Genomic DNA, 16,232 nt, shown 5'->3' on the forward strand with positions numbered 1-16,232 from the left:
CCCAAAGTGCTAGGATTACAGGCATGAGCCACTGTGCCTGACCTGGATTCTCTCTTTAACAGTGGTGTATTAAAATTTTATGATGATGTACCTGAGTGTGAGACTCTTTTACTCAATGTGCACTCTACTTGTTGCACATATCAATAGGTAAGACATTTCAACAAAGCAATTTTGCCAGATGAAATGGATTCCAGGGAGCTCTGGCACAGCATATGCCATGCACTAGTAAGAGCAAAAGGAAGAAGAAACAAACAGAGGAGATAAAATAAGATAAATGGAAAGCCTGATACTCAGAACAGGTGCATTAGTTGATAAGCTGCCCAAAAGAAATGTCTTAAGCTCTTTTCTAAAGAAACTGAGCCACATTCTATGGGAGAACTGGAGCGGCTTGTCGCCATGTTAGTGGCCCAGAGCACATCACTCTTCATTCTTGCTCTCAGCAAGAATAGGGAGTGGAGGAGAGTATTGAACTCAACCCATCTGTCAGTTCCTGACTGTCCTAAGCTCTAGTCAACTAGGGATGTAGTTGAAGTAGGATGGTGAGAGAATAATAGACTAGGTAAATGGGTGGGAAGCTGGGCAGCAGTAAGGACCAACTGTCCTTAGTGATTATTGATTTAAAGTAAGACAGGGAAGCATGGCTGTGTGCTTATGTCTAGCCTCAAACAACTGCACATTTTAGGTGCAAAGTAGGTAGAAGGTGGGAATTTTGTCCTCTGCCATTTCATGTATTAACTTGTGAAATCTCAAATCATCCACTGCAATCAACTACTTAGTTCTCATCACAGAACTTTTATTCCAACTGTTATTTAATCTTTACTTAATAATTTCTCTAAAGACAGTGTTTTTCAAAGACAAGGATCAAGGACTCTCCACAAATGAATAGCCCATGTACCTGTCTGTGTTCTCCTGTGTCCTCATCTTTCATTTCATTGTCTTTTCCATGTTGCGGAGCCCTTTTCTGAGGAAACAGAAAAATAATAAGGCAAATAACTACTAGCTCGGAGGAAGATATCCCCAGAGCCATATCACCAGCAGTGTTTAAAACACAGCAGCAGGAATGCAGGAGAACTAGGTGCTGGAAGGAGCCAAATCAATCTCCAACCTGCATAGAAGGGCACTGAGATTAACAGACTACTCAACTTAGTAGGGGCAAGGGGAAGCCTGGTGGGCCTGAGTGCCATTTGAGGAGTACTAAAAGCAGAAATAGACCAGAGCCTGGATGACCTTCCAAAGTGTGTGGCCTCCTTTGCACTTTGGTGGATCACTTGGTCAACAGTATGTACGTGACTTAACTCTTGACCCTTGGCTCTCTTTACCAGCTTTTCTAAGAAGTTCGTAGATTGTAGCTGGGCTGCAAAATGTTTGTTGCTGATCTGTGGGGAAATAAGTACAAATAACAAGAGTAAGCACTTACAAACTCAGAGGAATTTGGCATTGCTGTGATATTCCAGCATGTAAATTTTGAATTTTATACATTTATTAATGATTGACCGATTAGGATTTTTAAGCTAAATCTGGTCTATCAGAAGCTGGCCATGGTGGCCCACAACTGTGATCCTAGCACTTTGGGAGGTCAAGGTGAGAGGATCACTTAAGCCCAGTAGTTCAAGACCAGCCTGGGCAACACAGTGAAACCACAACTCTAAAAAAAAAAAAAAAAAAAAAGAAAAAATTAGCTGGGCGTAGTAGCACACCCCTGTTTTCCCCAACTACTCGAGAGACTGAAGCAGGAGGATTGCTTGAGCCCAGAAGTCCAAGGCCGCACTGAGCTATGATCACCACTGCACTCCAGCCTGGGTGACAGAGTGAGTCCCTGTCTCAAAAAAATTAACTAATTAATTACCTTATTTTAAAAATAGTACCTTTATTGACCTATTTTAGACTTAGAAATTATGCTTTCTAATACTTTCTAAATGGCATTTTAATGGTGATTTCCCCACCAAACCACCTCAGCATCCCCCACAAAAAAAGGAAAAAAGAGAAAAATATTCTGCTAAAATGTTTTAAAGTCATTGTTATAATCATCGAATCCATTCAGTTTTTCCTTAAGCTAAGGGCAGCTCAGGTATGACTTTAGGTGAGAAATGTGTTTGCCTCTGGTTGGTGGCTTGTTTCAGTCTCACTAGGCTCACCTCAGGAGTGAAAAATATTTTCAAAAATCCCCCTTTTCTTCATTTTCTTCTTTAATTTTTCATTTTCTATCTCTCTGCATTTTCTTGTTATTGACTTAAAGACCAAGCAAGTTGAACATTTTGCAGAATTTTATGTGAATGGAAATGAGCCCTAAAGAATGTTGCTTTTTAAAGATTTTATGTCTCTTCTTTTGTTAGCACCTCAATGACATCTGCTTTTTTTTTTTGGTTGTCTTTTTTTTTTTTTTTTTTTTTTTTTTCAGTGTTCCTCATCCTTGACTAAAACACCTCAGAGGCTCCCTATTGCTAACTCCATCAAAGCTAAATGCATCCTGCTGAAGGAGCCGGTGTGGTTTCCCCATGATGCGGTGAATGTGTGTATGTGAACAACGGGAACAGATAGCACATTTACACTTCAACAATTTGACCCCCTCGTTTCCCAGGAGTGGTAAGGAGAGCTGAGCACTGCATTGGTGAGCAGAGTCAAAGGTGTTAGATTGTGAAATAAAACTTCAAAAGCCAAGCTTCTGAAACATAAAACAGTCACACTTCTACCTGAAATCTCTTTCCAGCTGCCTGTACAGTATTGGAATGTCTAACACAAGAATTGGGCAGAAGTCTAAATTCTTTGAGGTACTCTTTGTGGCTACCTCATTTTTCCTAACTTAGATGTTATCAGCTAGAAAGAAGGAAAAGAAATTGACTGAAATGTCAGGAGGCTTTATTTTAATTTAATACTTTCAAATAATTGCTCAGAGCATAAATCTATGCTACTGGTTCCAGACCTGATTGGTGCCTGAGATTCCAAATCTAAATAGTCAAGGGGACAGGGAAACATCTGAAGCAGATGGGATGCTCCTCTTAAAATGTTAAAGCACTTTATTTCATTAGTCTTTTTAAGCAGAATCTTTTCCATGGGGAAAAATTCCTTCATTTATCACAGGACTAATTAAATGAAAATTATCAAATTTCCAATAAACTAGCAACATTTCTTTAGAGGCCACTTCATACAGATTATTATTCTAGCACTCAGAAGAAGGCATCTCTATTAAATGTAATTACTCCTTTTTGCCAAAGCAATGCTTCTGCAGGCTTCACATATGTATAATTACGTCTTGTATCATAGTTAGCTGTTTCTCTTTCTCATTCTCCCTCTAGACTGAAAATTCTTTGAAGGCAAAGATTAGGTTTTACACATCTATGTATCCCCTTCAAGCACCTAGTATAATCTAGTTTTCTACATACAAGATGTTCAAAGAATTCTAGCTAAAATAAAATACTGTAGGAATAATAGGCTGGTTCCCCCCACATGTGGGGTTTATATGGGAGAAATGACCACAGTTTTGTTATTAACTAACTCATTTGGTCATTGAGAAAATATTTATTTTGTACCTACTATGTGTCAGTACTTTGTAAGGTTCTAGGGATATAGCTACAAAAAAAAAAATGTGGACCTCGTAGTCAATGTCCTCATGGAGTATACACACTCAATGTTGGATCCAAGACTGGATTATTTGACTTCTGCCTCTGCACATGATATGACAGTATTTCAATAAATTTCAAAGAATTTGATTTAGACCATGCTAAAATGATATGATCTATACTACATTTTTCACTTGGAGATAAATTAGAAACCAGTAACAAATTTATCTTGAAAATCCCCATTTATGTAAAAGCTAAATAACACAATCTTAAATGATACAAAGGTGAAAGAAGCAATCAAAAAGAAAATTAGAAAGTATTTTGAACTAAAAAAAATGAGAGAAAATATATGAAATTTGTTGGAGACAAAGTAGTACTTAAGAAAAGAAGAAAGGTTCAAAATCAATGACCCAGGTTTCACAAAAAGAAACTAAATATAAGACAAAACAAAAAAACAAATGAACAATAAAGTAAGACAGAAAATAATAAATATCAGGATACAAATCGGCAGAATTGAAAATAGAAAAGCAATAGGAAAAAACTCAGTAAAACCAGAAGCTGCGTCTTTGAGACCACTAAAATTCATAAATATCTAAACAGACTGACCAACAGCAAAGAGAAAAGACACAACTTACCAATATCAGGAATGAAGGTGGAGACCAGTATAGATTCTACAGATAATAACAGCTTAACAAAAAAATACATAACCATTTTATTTCTATAAAGTTGACAACTTAGATAAACTGAAAAATAGACATTACCGAAAGTCAGTCTAAAATATATAGATTACCTGAGTAGTTCTATAGCTCCTGGAGTAGTGCAAATTTTATTTTAAATCCTCCTATAAAGAAATCTTCAAACCCAGAAGACTTTACTGCTAAGTTTTGCCGTACATTTAGAGAAGAAATAGTATCAATTCTATACAAACCTTCAGATAGTAGAAACAAACTCAGTCTATGAGGCTGATATTTCCCTGATATCATAACCAAAAATTACATTTAAAGAAATTACAGCTCAACATGCTTCGTGAATGTAATTTTTAAAATTTTAGCAAATATTTAGCACATTGAATTTTAAAATATAGGAAAAGGATAATACATCATGATCAGGTGTGGTTTATCACAGGAAGAAGAATTGGTTTAACATTCCAAAATCAATCAGAGTAATTCGCCATTAACAGATTTAAAAAAGAAGAAAAACCCATATGATCACTATCGATATACATAGAGAAAGCATTTGACAAAATGCAACATCCATGCTGAAAACAAAAAACAAAAACTTTGAGCAAGCTAACAATTACAGGAAACTTCTAAAAACAGATCTTTTGAGAGAAAACACTGACAGTCAACAGAGAGGTGATGCAGACACCATGGCTGAAGGGCGAGGAAGCTGGGAAGCCTGCACCAAGTTGCTGAGTGCCAGAATCAGCTCCTGGTCCTGAACAGGTCCTAAAGAAGGGGCAAGTGAAGGAACTTCCGTGCACCACGCTCCCATGCCAGACCTTTGGGATCCTAGCTAAGAGATCCTATGACCCCCATGGACATTTGATTTGGACGCAGGAACTGCCCAGAGATCAGGCAGAGGCAAAACTCAAACCCATGTGGAGCCCAGTAGGTTTTCTGGCACATGGTGCAGCTGCAGCAAAACGTGACCATAAGAGCCCATTTCCCCAAGGCTCTACACCTTGCTCTAAGGGACTGTATCTCCTACTGTCTCTTGTCCTGGGAGAGAGTAGGGCTGCCTTTCTTGTGGGACAGGAGGACACGTGAACCATGCAATCTCTGGTCCATTGGCCCCTCCCAAGACCACTGCCTGGCAGCTTCCACAGAAGTTACCCACAGCACAGCCTCCACTGTCCTGCCTGAGTGTTTTCCTGGCAACCGGGAGCAGTTTGGATTCCCTAGCACAGCCAGTGCTCAACCCCCAGAGGCCAAAAGACAAAACTGTGGGCCCTGTCTCAACACCCCAGGAATTGAGTACACCACCCAGGGGTATCAAGCTGAGAGATCTGTAGCCTGAGCTGGAGTTGGTGAGGAGCCCCCACTCTCAGAACACTGAGGAGAGTGTGGTGTGGGTTTGTGTGCTCACACAGGGCTGGGTGTCCCTCCCTCCAAAGGACTGGTCTGGGAAGAGAGTAGCTTTTAGCCAGGTGCAGCTTCTTCCCCAGGGAGCTCCACAGCCCATGATATCTGGAATAGTCTAATGATTTGGGAGCAGAAAGCTTGGGACAAGCCTAACAGCTTGAGTCTGCTCCTGGGACAGACACAGAGAGGACAGACATATAACTCAGATGGCAAGAAAGCTTAATGGGATTCGAGACAAAGTTAAAAATCCCATCCAAGGAAGCCATTAAAACAATTCAAGACTTGAAAGATGGCATAGCCATATTATGAAAGAACCAAACTGAACTCTTGGAATTGAAAAATCTACTACAGAAATTGCAAAATACAACAGAGAAAGCTTAATAACAGACTTGGCCAAACTAAGGAAAGAATTTCAGAGCTCAAAGATGGGTTACTTGAATCAACCGAGTCACACAAAAATAAAGAAAATATTCAAAGCAATGAACAAAGGCTGTGAGAAATGTGGGATTATGTAGAGACCAAACCTAAGACTCTTTGGCATTCCATGAGAGAGCAAGCAAGTTGAAAAGCATATTTGATTATATAATTCACAAAAACGTTTTCCAATGGTGCTACAAGTCGACATGGAAATTCAAGAAATTCAGAGAACCTCTGCACAATGTTATACAAGAAAACCATCCCCAAGACACATGATTTTCCAAGATCAATATGAAAGAAAAAATCTTAAAGGTAGATAGAGAAAAGTGTCATATCACTTACAAAGGGAACCCCATCAAACTAACAGAAGACTTCTCAGCAGAAACCGTACAATCCAGGAGAGACTGGGTGCTTATTTATAGCATTCTTAGAGAAAAGAAATTCTGAACAAAAAGTCCTATCCCTCCCAAATAAGATTCATGTGTGAAGGAGAAATAAAATATTTTCTGGACAAGCAAGTGCTAAAGGAATTTGTTACCATTAGACTAGCCTCACAAGAAGTCCTTAAGACAATGCTAACCATAGACATGAAAGAACAAATACCTACTACCACAAAAACACAAGTTTTTAGCTTACAGACCCTAATAAAGCTACTACACAACTGAGATTACAAAGCAACCAGCTAACATCACCACAACAGAATCAAAGCCTCAGATATCAAAATTAACCTGGAATGTACACAGCCTAAAAGCCCCACTTAAAAGGTACAGAGTGGCAAGTTGAATAATAAAATAAGACCCAATCTTCTGTTGTCTTCAAGACCCATCTCACATGTAATGTATCCATAGGCTCAAAGTAAAGAGATGGAGAAAGATCCATCACGAACATATAAAACAAAAGAGAGCTGGGGTCACTATTTTTGTATTTGCTAAAACAGACTTCAAACCAAGAACAATCTAAAACGGCAAAGAAGGTCATTACATAATGATTAAGGGTTCAATTCAACAAGAAGACTTAACTACATATATATGTATATTTTTTGTGTATATATACACATAAATACATTATATATACATATATATATATAGAGAGAGAGAGAGAGAGAGAAAGAGAGAGAGAGAGAGAGAGTATATGTATAGTAACACCCAGATTCATAAAATCTGGAAAAAAATCAGGAAAGAAATCTATCAACAGAGTAAACAGATAACTTGTAGAATGGGAGAAAATATTTGCAAACTATGCATGTGGCAAAGGTCTAATATCCAGAATCTGTAAGGAACTTTAACAATTGAACAAGCAAAGAAAAAAAAATAACCCCATTAAAAAGTGGGCGAAGGACGCAAACAGATACTTCTCAAAAGAAGGTATACAGGTGGCCAGCAAACATATGAACAAATGTTCCATACCGCTAATCATCAGATAAATGCCAAACAAAACCACAATGAGATACTATCTCACACCAGTCAGAATACCTATTATTAAAAAGTCAAAAATAACAGATGTTGGTGAAGCTGTGGAGAAAATACTTATATGCTGTTGATGGGAATGTAAATTAGTTTACTCACTGTGGAAAGCACTTTGAGGATTCCTTAAAGAACTAAAAATAGAACTATCATTGAACACAGCAATCCCATTATGGGACATATATCCAAAAGAAAACAAATTGTTCTGCTGGAAAGAAGACCCATGTGCTCACATGTTCATCGCAGCACTATTCACAATTGCAAAGACATGGAATTAATCTAGGTGCCCATCAAGAGTGGATTGTATAAGAAAAATGTGGCATATATACACCATACAACACTATGCAACCATAAAAAGAATAAAATCATGTCCTTTATAGCAACATAGACGCAACTGGAAACCTTTATCCTAAACAAATTAATGCAGAAACAGAAAACAAAATACCATTCTCATTTACAAGTGGGAGCTAAACATTGGGTATACATAGACATAAAGGTGGGAATGATAGGCACTGGAAACTACAAGCAGGGAGAGGGAGGGAGGAGGGCAAAGGATGAAAAACTGCCTATTGGGTACAATGCTCACTACCTAGGTAATGGGTTCAATCGTACACCAAACCTCAGCATCACACAATATACCCTTGTAACAAACCTGTGCATGTATCCCCTGAATCTAAAGTAAGAGTTGAAATTTTCAAAAAAGAAAACTTCTCAACCTGATAAAGTGCATCTTTGAAAGTACTATAATATCATAATCAATGATGAAAGCATAAATGTATCCCTGCTAAGTTCAGAAACATGTCAAGGATGACTGCTGTCATCACTTCTATTCAATACTGCACTAGAGTTTCTAGCCAAGAACATAGGCAAGAAAAATAAAGTAAAAGGCATCAAAGTTATAAAAGTGAAGCCATCTTTATTTACAGATGACACTGTTGTCTATTTAGGAAATCCTGTGATATGTACAAAAAACTACTAAGATGAATAAGATTAGCAAATTTGATAAAAGTACACAATATTTTTCCCATATACTTTTAGTGAACAATTAGAAATTGATTGAAATAATACTATTTGTAATAGCATCACAAATATAAAATTCTTCAGATAACTCTCAAAATAGTTGTGCAGAATTAGTGTACTGAAAACTATAATACATTGCTGAGATAAACACATAAAAATGGCAAAATATGCCATGTTTATGTTAGGTATCATTTCTCTCCAAGTCCATCTTTAGACTCCAAGGAATTCCAATTGAAATCTCCACAGTCTTTTATTTATTTAATTTTAGAAATTAAAACTGTGACTCTAAAATCCATATGAAAACGGAGAAGACCAAGAATAACAAAGTAACTTTCAAAAAAATGAACAAAATGGGAGGACTTATACAACCTGACTTCAAGACTTATTGTAAAGACACAGTAATCAAAACAGTGTGGTTTTGACATGAAGAGAAACAAAGAATTCAAGGCTGGGTGCAGTGGCTCACGCCTGTAATCCCAGCACTTTGGGAGGCCGAGGAGGGCGGATCACGAGGTCAGGAGATTGAGACCATCCTGGCTAACACGGTGAAACCCTGTCTCTACTAAAAATACAGAAAATTAGCCGGGCGTGGTGGCGGGCGACTGTAGTCCCAGCTACTCGGCATGCTGAGGCAGGAGAATGGCCTGAACCCGGGAGGCGGAGCTTGCAGTGAGCCGAGATCGTGCCACTGAACTCCAGCCTGGGCGACAGAGTGAGACTCCGTCTCAAAATAAATAAATAAATAAATAAATAATACAAAAATTAGCTGGGCGTGGTGGCACGCACCTGTAATCCCAGCTACTCGGGAAGCTGAGGCAGGGGAATCATGGAACTCAGGAAGCAGAGGTTGCAGTGAGCCAAGATTGGGCCATTGCACTCCAGCCTGGGCAACAAGAGTGAAACTCCGTCTCAAAAAAAAAAAAAAAAAAAAAAAAATCAATGGGACAGACAGAATACAGAGTCCAGATAGACCCACACATATACAGTCAATTGATTTTTTTTAAGTTGCAAAGATAGTCCAGTGGAAAAAGATTATACGTACAACAAATAGTGCTGAAACAATTACATACCTATATGTAAAAAAAAATAAAATTTGATCCTCACGTGATATATAAAAATAAACTCAAAACAGATCATAGATATAAATATGAAACCTAAAACTGTAAGACTTCTTGAAAACAAAAGAGGAAAATCTTTGCATCTTTGATTTAAGCAAATATTTATTAGATACAAAACACAAAGTGTATAATCTATAAATAAAGAAAATAACAAATTGGATTTCATAGAAAATAAGGACTTCTGCTCTTAGAAAGACACTGTTTAGAGAATGAAAAGACAAGCCACAGTCTGGGAGAAACTATTAGCAAGTCTCTAATGAAGGACTTGTATTCAATATACAAAATACTCTCAAAACTGAATAAAAAGAAAACAGCTCATTAAAAATAGGCAAAAATTTCAAACAGATACTTCACTAAAGATGTATGAGTGGCAAATAGGCGCATAAAAACATGCCCATCATCATTAGTCATTAGGTAAATGCAAATTAAAATGACAAGGAGATACCTGTACACACTTATTAGAATATCTAAAATTAAAAAGATTGAGCATAGCAAGTATTAGTGAGGATACTGAGGAACCTGAATTGTCATACACTCACTGTGGGACTCTAAACTGATCAAAATACATTAGAAATAAGGCAGTTTCTTAAAAATTCAACACACACCATATGACTGAGCGATCACTCTCCTGGGTGTTTGTCTTAGAGAAATAAAAACAGATCTCCTTAAAAAGACTTACACCCAAATGCTCATGAAAGCGTATTTTCTAATAGCCAAAAACTGGAAAATGACTCAGCAACCAAAAGAAGTGAACTATCAATTTCAATACACACAGCAACATGGATGACCCCTGCATCATGTTGAGTGAAATAGGCTAGAGGGAAAAGCAGTACATACTGTATGATACCATTTATACAAACATTTTATAAAATAATCTGAAGTGACAAGAGGCAGAATGTAGTTTGCAGGGAAAGAGAGGGTTTGGAAAATGATAAGAGGGAGATAAAAAGGGAGAGGGAAATTTAGGAGGTAATAGATGTGTTCATTATCTTTATTGCGATGATGGTTCTATCAGTGTGTGTTTGTGCCTGTGTGTATACACACACATATATATATACCCACCTGTATCTATACATATGTGTCAAATATATATACATATTTATTTACACATACATATATTAGAATTTATATTGTACAATTTAATTCATTTGGTTTACTGTACATCAATATTTCAACAAAACTGTTGAATGAAATTGCACAATTCTCTGCCATTTAAACATTGTACACAAATACAATTGTCTTTTTCTTACTAATGCAAGATTATCATTAAGTATGTTAACCACATTTTAGGGCCATAATGTACAGATAATGTCAGCATCTTTAAAGTTAATTAGCACTGTTTACCCACACAAATGCCCCTGGGCTTCTAGTCTATGGTTTGTGCAAATTTGTTTCAGCTTTTTATGATTTATTTGTTGTCTATTGCTTCCATAATATACAACATAATTTTAAAAATATCTGTTTTTTTAAAGTATTGCTATAAAACTGTCATAGAAATAGAACTCTTATTCAGTTGTTAAGTCAACCAAAGATTAGAGAAAGATGTGTTGTGAAAATTCAAGCTCTGAGGCCAAACTCAGGTTCAAATTTCGACTCTGCCGCTCACCGGCTGTGGATCCCAGAAAACTTATTTAACTCAAGCATCAGTTTCCTCATCCTTAGGTGAAACTATCAATGGCTAGTTCAAAGGTTTGCTTGAGAGGATAAATAAAATATTGTATACAAAAGGTCTCGAATACAGTAGACACTTCATATTTTTTCATTTACTTCTTCATTGTATTAGATAAATTGACACTTGCTCTGTGCTGAGAAACCCCAAAATCTCAATCAATAAATGCAACAGATAATAATAAAATATCCAACCGGGAGGCTGTATGCTTTTTTGGGTTTCTGCCATTTCCAATACAAGACACACTCCAAATAGCCATGTGGAGAGAGGTAATGGAGGGTGTTGTAAGAGGTTTCTATGGCAGACTTGGAAGTGACAGACATAATTTCTACCTACGTTCACTTCACTAGAACACAATCCTATGGTTGTAACTGTAGGGTAGCTGGAGAAAGCAGATTAGCTCTGTGCACCAATTATGTTTTGGTGCACAGCTAGCATGCTTCTGCCACATTCCCTGTGTAAATTAAGAATGAAGGTCTAAGGAACACTCAGATGAGCTTCAGTGTACAGCCTTAGTAATATCTATGTGTTGTGTAGAGCCTATGTTAGGGCTACATTCCAGAGAGTTCGGGTTGCTGGCAAATGAATTATTATCATGTGATATGTTATCACTCTAAATGCTAATGCTCACAAGGCCATAGTAATCATCATCATTGTGAATAGCATCATTAGCTACCATTTATTGAATGCCAACTTTCCCACAAGATTTGAACTACGCATTTCACCAATATTATTTCATTAATTTATACTTTAAAGTGGAGAATTCTTAGGGAGAGAAGTCATGCCTTACTTGTCTGTCTGTCTGTTTGTTTTCCTGCAAGTCTTTTAGTATCAAATAGAGCATAAGCAGACTAGGATTAATTAGAAAGAATGAATATTAGAAACAGAATGTCTTAAATAACCCTAGGAAGTCCATCTCGGTCTTTCTAGTGTCCCAAACATAAATATATACACACCTTTTTAAAAAATGTATCTTAAAATGTATTAATATGGGCTTATCAATATCAATAGTACAAGTCTGGGAGCTGTGCTTCTCAGGATTGAATAAATTACATCTTCCGACAAATTTGCATCTAAAGAATCTGATTCTTAGAGGACAGTGGCTTATTCACAGAATTATTTGTGTGTAACTCATCAGTTATTCGTGCAATCACTGGATATTCACTGCTGATTTTCCCTGAACTACACATTCTTTTACTGAAAAAGGAAGGTGTTTTCCTTTTAAATCCGCTGTATACAACAATGAAAACAAAATAAGATTCTACACAAATGTGCATGCTCATTGCTGGTTAAGTTACTGGTTTATGTTAATTCAGGTCATTCCAGTATTGTGAATACTTCTTTAATCTAGATTCTCTTTAATGAGAGTCGTGTTTAAAATGGCATTTCTCCCTGACAGATCCAGAATATGTCTATCTTATATAAAAAACTTAAATGTGAACTGGATTTGAAAAAGATGAGCAGTCAAATTTAGTTCAATATGAAAAAAGATTAATTAAAAAATAATAAAATTATTCTTTCACCTGCCTAGATATATTGCCTGTGAAATTAAAAGTCAAATCCTAATCTTGTTATTTCTTTTAAAACAATTTTACTTAATGTGGTCTGTCAAGAACATTTATATATCTGGAGAAATTAGAGTACTACATAATTACAAGAAAGTTTTTGAAACGGTAAAATGTCTTGAAGGGTAAAATTAAAATGCTTGAAAGTGAACTCTTAAATACGATATTTCTAGACATAAAAATCTGGAGCATGTCTCTTCTCAAAATTTATACAATAATATGTTAATTTTTGTTAGTTACTGGGATATTCTGATTCTTTCTCCCCCATTTACCACTATGCTGGTAGATAGTTGACCCAGATTCATTTACTATCATTAGTTCCTACTGTATATAGATGTATATATTTTCTTTTTTTGCACTTACTACTCTTGAATTCCTTCATATTTGTTTTTCACTACAAATAGTTATTCCCAACCTGTTACAATTATTTCAATACAGTTTTTAACCAAGTATTTCAAAATGTGAAAAGTCACTCCACTCAAATGAATTAATTTGATAATTTAATGAAGAAAAAGGTTGTGAATGGCTTACATGTCATACTTATTGTTTTCAATTTTACCTTGAAGACAGAGAGGATCTTCTGAAAAAAATTTAAGCAGTGGAGTAAAATACATAGCTCATTGTTTTAGGAGTTTGGTAAAACTTAGGGGCTAGATGTAGCAATAATGTGGAAGAAAGAGATACAGAATGACTTTAATATTAATATTTTTGTCTTCAGTATCTGGGTATGTGGTGGAATCAAGAATCACCAGTGGAAAGACTGACTGGATGGAAGATGGCCTGTTTGGTTTGTGATGATGAATTTGTGAGTGCTATACGTATCTTTCTGGTGGAGACATTATTCGTGCAAAAATGTTGGTTTAAAATTCAGCGTCAACCAGTCTCATCTCCTGAAATTCTCCCACTCCTTGGTTTTTGTACCACTGTTTCCCTGGGTTTCCTCCCACCTGCCTGATGTGGGGCTCTTCCTTGTTGACCAGTAGTAGGCATGGTAGAGATTCCCTGGGTTCCTGGCTGCAGGCCCTTTCTCTTCAGAGATGTCATCGCCTCAGCTACCATCCTGGGGACATGAAAATTGCAACTTAGGAGGGGTAGTAAGAAAACCTGGGGGCAGAGAAGTAGAAAACAAATAGGCTAGAGTGAAGCTATGGAAATTTCTGGTGGAATTTTTAAAAAATCAGTTGTCTATAGCCTAAAATTTTATTTAGAGATCAAGGAAATAGGAATTACAAAGGGTCTTTTTGTTGAGAAAATTAGACATCTTTTATCAGAACAAAGCCAAATTGCAATGTGCAAGGCTCAAGCCATATGACAATGGGTAGAAGAATAAAGGAGGGAGAGGGGATGAAGACAAGAAGAGGAAACAGCATGTGTAGATTAATCAATAAACAAGTTTTGGTGCTTTATTGCACAGTAGGATGACTATGGCTAACAATATTATATTTTATATTTATAAATAGCTAGAAGAGAGGATTTTGAATGTTCTCACCATAAAGAAATGATAAATGTATGAGGCGATAGATATGCTCAATACTCTGACTTGATAATTATACAATGTATATACATGTACTAAAACATCACACCATGCTCCATAAATATATACAATTATCATGTATCAATTTAAAAATTAAGTTTTAAAAGAATGTCAGGGAATAAAAGAAGAGAGTAAAACAGAAGCTAAGTCCATTGTATTCCAATATTTACATCTTTAATGAAAATTGTTAAATAAAACATAAAGCAAAACATTCAGTGAAAAGAATTTAAGGTTAAGATTCTTTCGTTTCACTGTATTGGCTATTATAAAGAAAAACTAGTCAGGGTGTTTTCAAACATCTTTCTTCAATTTTTTTGTTTGTTTTTGTTTAGCACGAAAAAGAAAGCTCCCCATTTACTAAACCTGATGAGGGATGGGTTTTAAAATTTGGATACATGTTATATTATATCATACACATGTTTTTATTAAATAATAGGGTATATCCTGACACCACAATATATTCTCAGAGCAGTTCAGGTCAATCGAGTTTCATAAATACATATTGATTATCTATTGAGAGATAATTTTTATGCTAGGTGTTGGTGATCCAAATAGGGATAGCTAAAGTCTCAAAAACATAACCTACATAATCTGAAAATTGTAATAGAATGTGGTAGGAGCTAAGATAGTGGTAGGTACAGCGAGCATTGGCAACACTTAATCCAACCTAATGTCCCTTTTAGGCAAGAGGTATACTGAAGCCCATCTTGAAAGATCAATAAATATTAGGCAGAAAAAGCAGAGAGAGGGAATTGAAGACAGGGAATAAAGTAAGGAAAAGTTAAAGATCTATTACAGAGCATGATACATAAATGGCATTATAAACAGCAGTTTGATTTACTGAGGCATAATGTACAAATCATGGGAGGAATGGCTGAAGAAGATGAAACCACGTTTACGAAGAACCTTGTATGTCATTATAAATAAGTAAACTTTATATGGTAAATAATGGTCATTATTAAAGATTTTAAAGCACCGAAGTAGCATGGTCAGAGTTGCATTCTTAGAAGACCACTCCTGCTGCAATGACGAGAAGGCAAAACTGAGGAAATGGAAAGAAGATAGGAAGATAGTATAATAACCTGGAGATGAGACGATGAAGGCCTGATGGGGCCATATAATAGAAATGGAAATAGACAAAGAATTCAAGACTTACTCAGACAGTGGAAGAAGTCAACAGCGTTTGGTGATGGATTGCAGGTGATTGGTGAGTGCAGAAGTCTAAGAAAACTCACAGGTGTCTGGTGTTAGTGACTTGGTGGATGATAGTGCCATGAATTCATATAGTATAACAGGAAATGAAATAAATGTGAATGGAGGTGAAAGGCAGATGATGGTGAATTTAATGCAGACCCATTAAGTTTGAGATAACTGGAAATTTCAAGATTTGTCTAGTGGCCCTTTGGATTTACAAATCTTAAACTGATCTGAGAGGATGTAGAAGTTATCACCATTTTAATGTTACTCGAAACCATGAGACTGGATAAGAATGCTCTATTAATACAGAATAAATTTATGTCTTTCACATTTACCATTCAAAATGCCCTTTGAGTTCTTTCTTCTTTCACAACTGTGCTTCATTTTAAAATACATGCACACTTTTGATATCACATTTGACGGTATCTCTCTAAAATTGACCTCATTGGTTTCGTTCTCAGCAAATTGACCTGGGCCACTCAACATGGCTTTTATCGTGCCTGATGTTAATGCATGTTCTCTTTTTACAATAAATTCATGGCCATCAGATGATATCAATTTGACATACATGGCACCAGGGCCTTCACATCCACCACAGGTTTTCTCCT

The 16,232-nt window shown here is 36.3% G+C and overlaps 1 long non-coding RNA gene across 1 annotated transcript in view; it reads right to left on the minus strand.

The window, feature by feature from the left end:
* The window catches only part of LOC129528349 (uncharacterized), a 33,967-nt gene that overhangs the window by 13,978 nt on the left and 3,757 nt on the right, over positions 1–16,232 (minus strand). Inside the window, exon 2 of the long non-coding RNA XR_008673610.1 lies at positions 13,841–13,953. This is a non-coding gene — a long non-coding RNA (uncharacterized lncRNA). The remainder of the gene's footprint in view (positions 1–13,840; positions 13,954–16,232) is intronic.

The sequence above is a fragment of the Gorilla gorilla genome, chromosome 17, assembly GCF_029281585.2.
Source record: "Gorilla gorilla gorilla isolate KB3781 chromosome 17, NHGRI_mGorGor1-v2.1_pri, whole genome shotgun sequence".
NCBI lineage: Eukaryota > Metazoa > Chordata > Mammalia > Primates > Hominidae > Gorilla > Gorilla gorilla.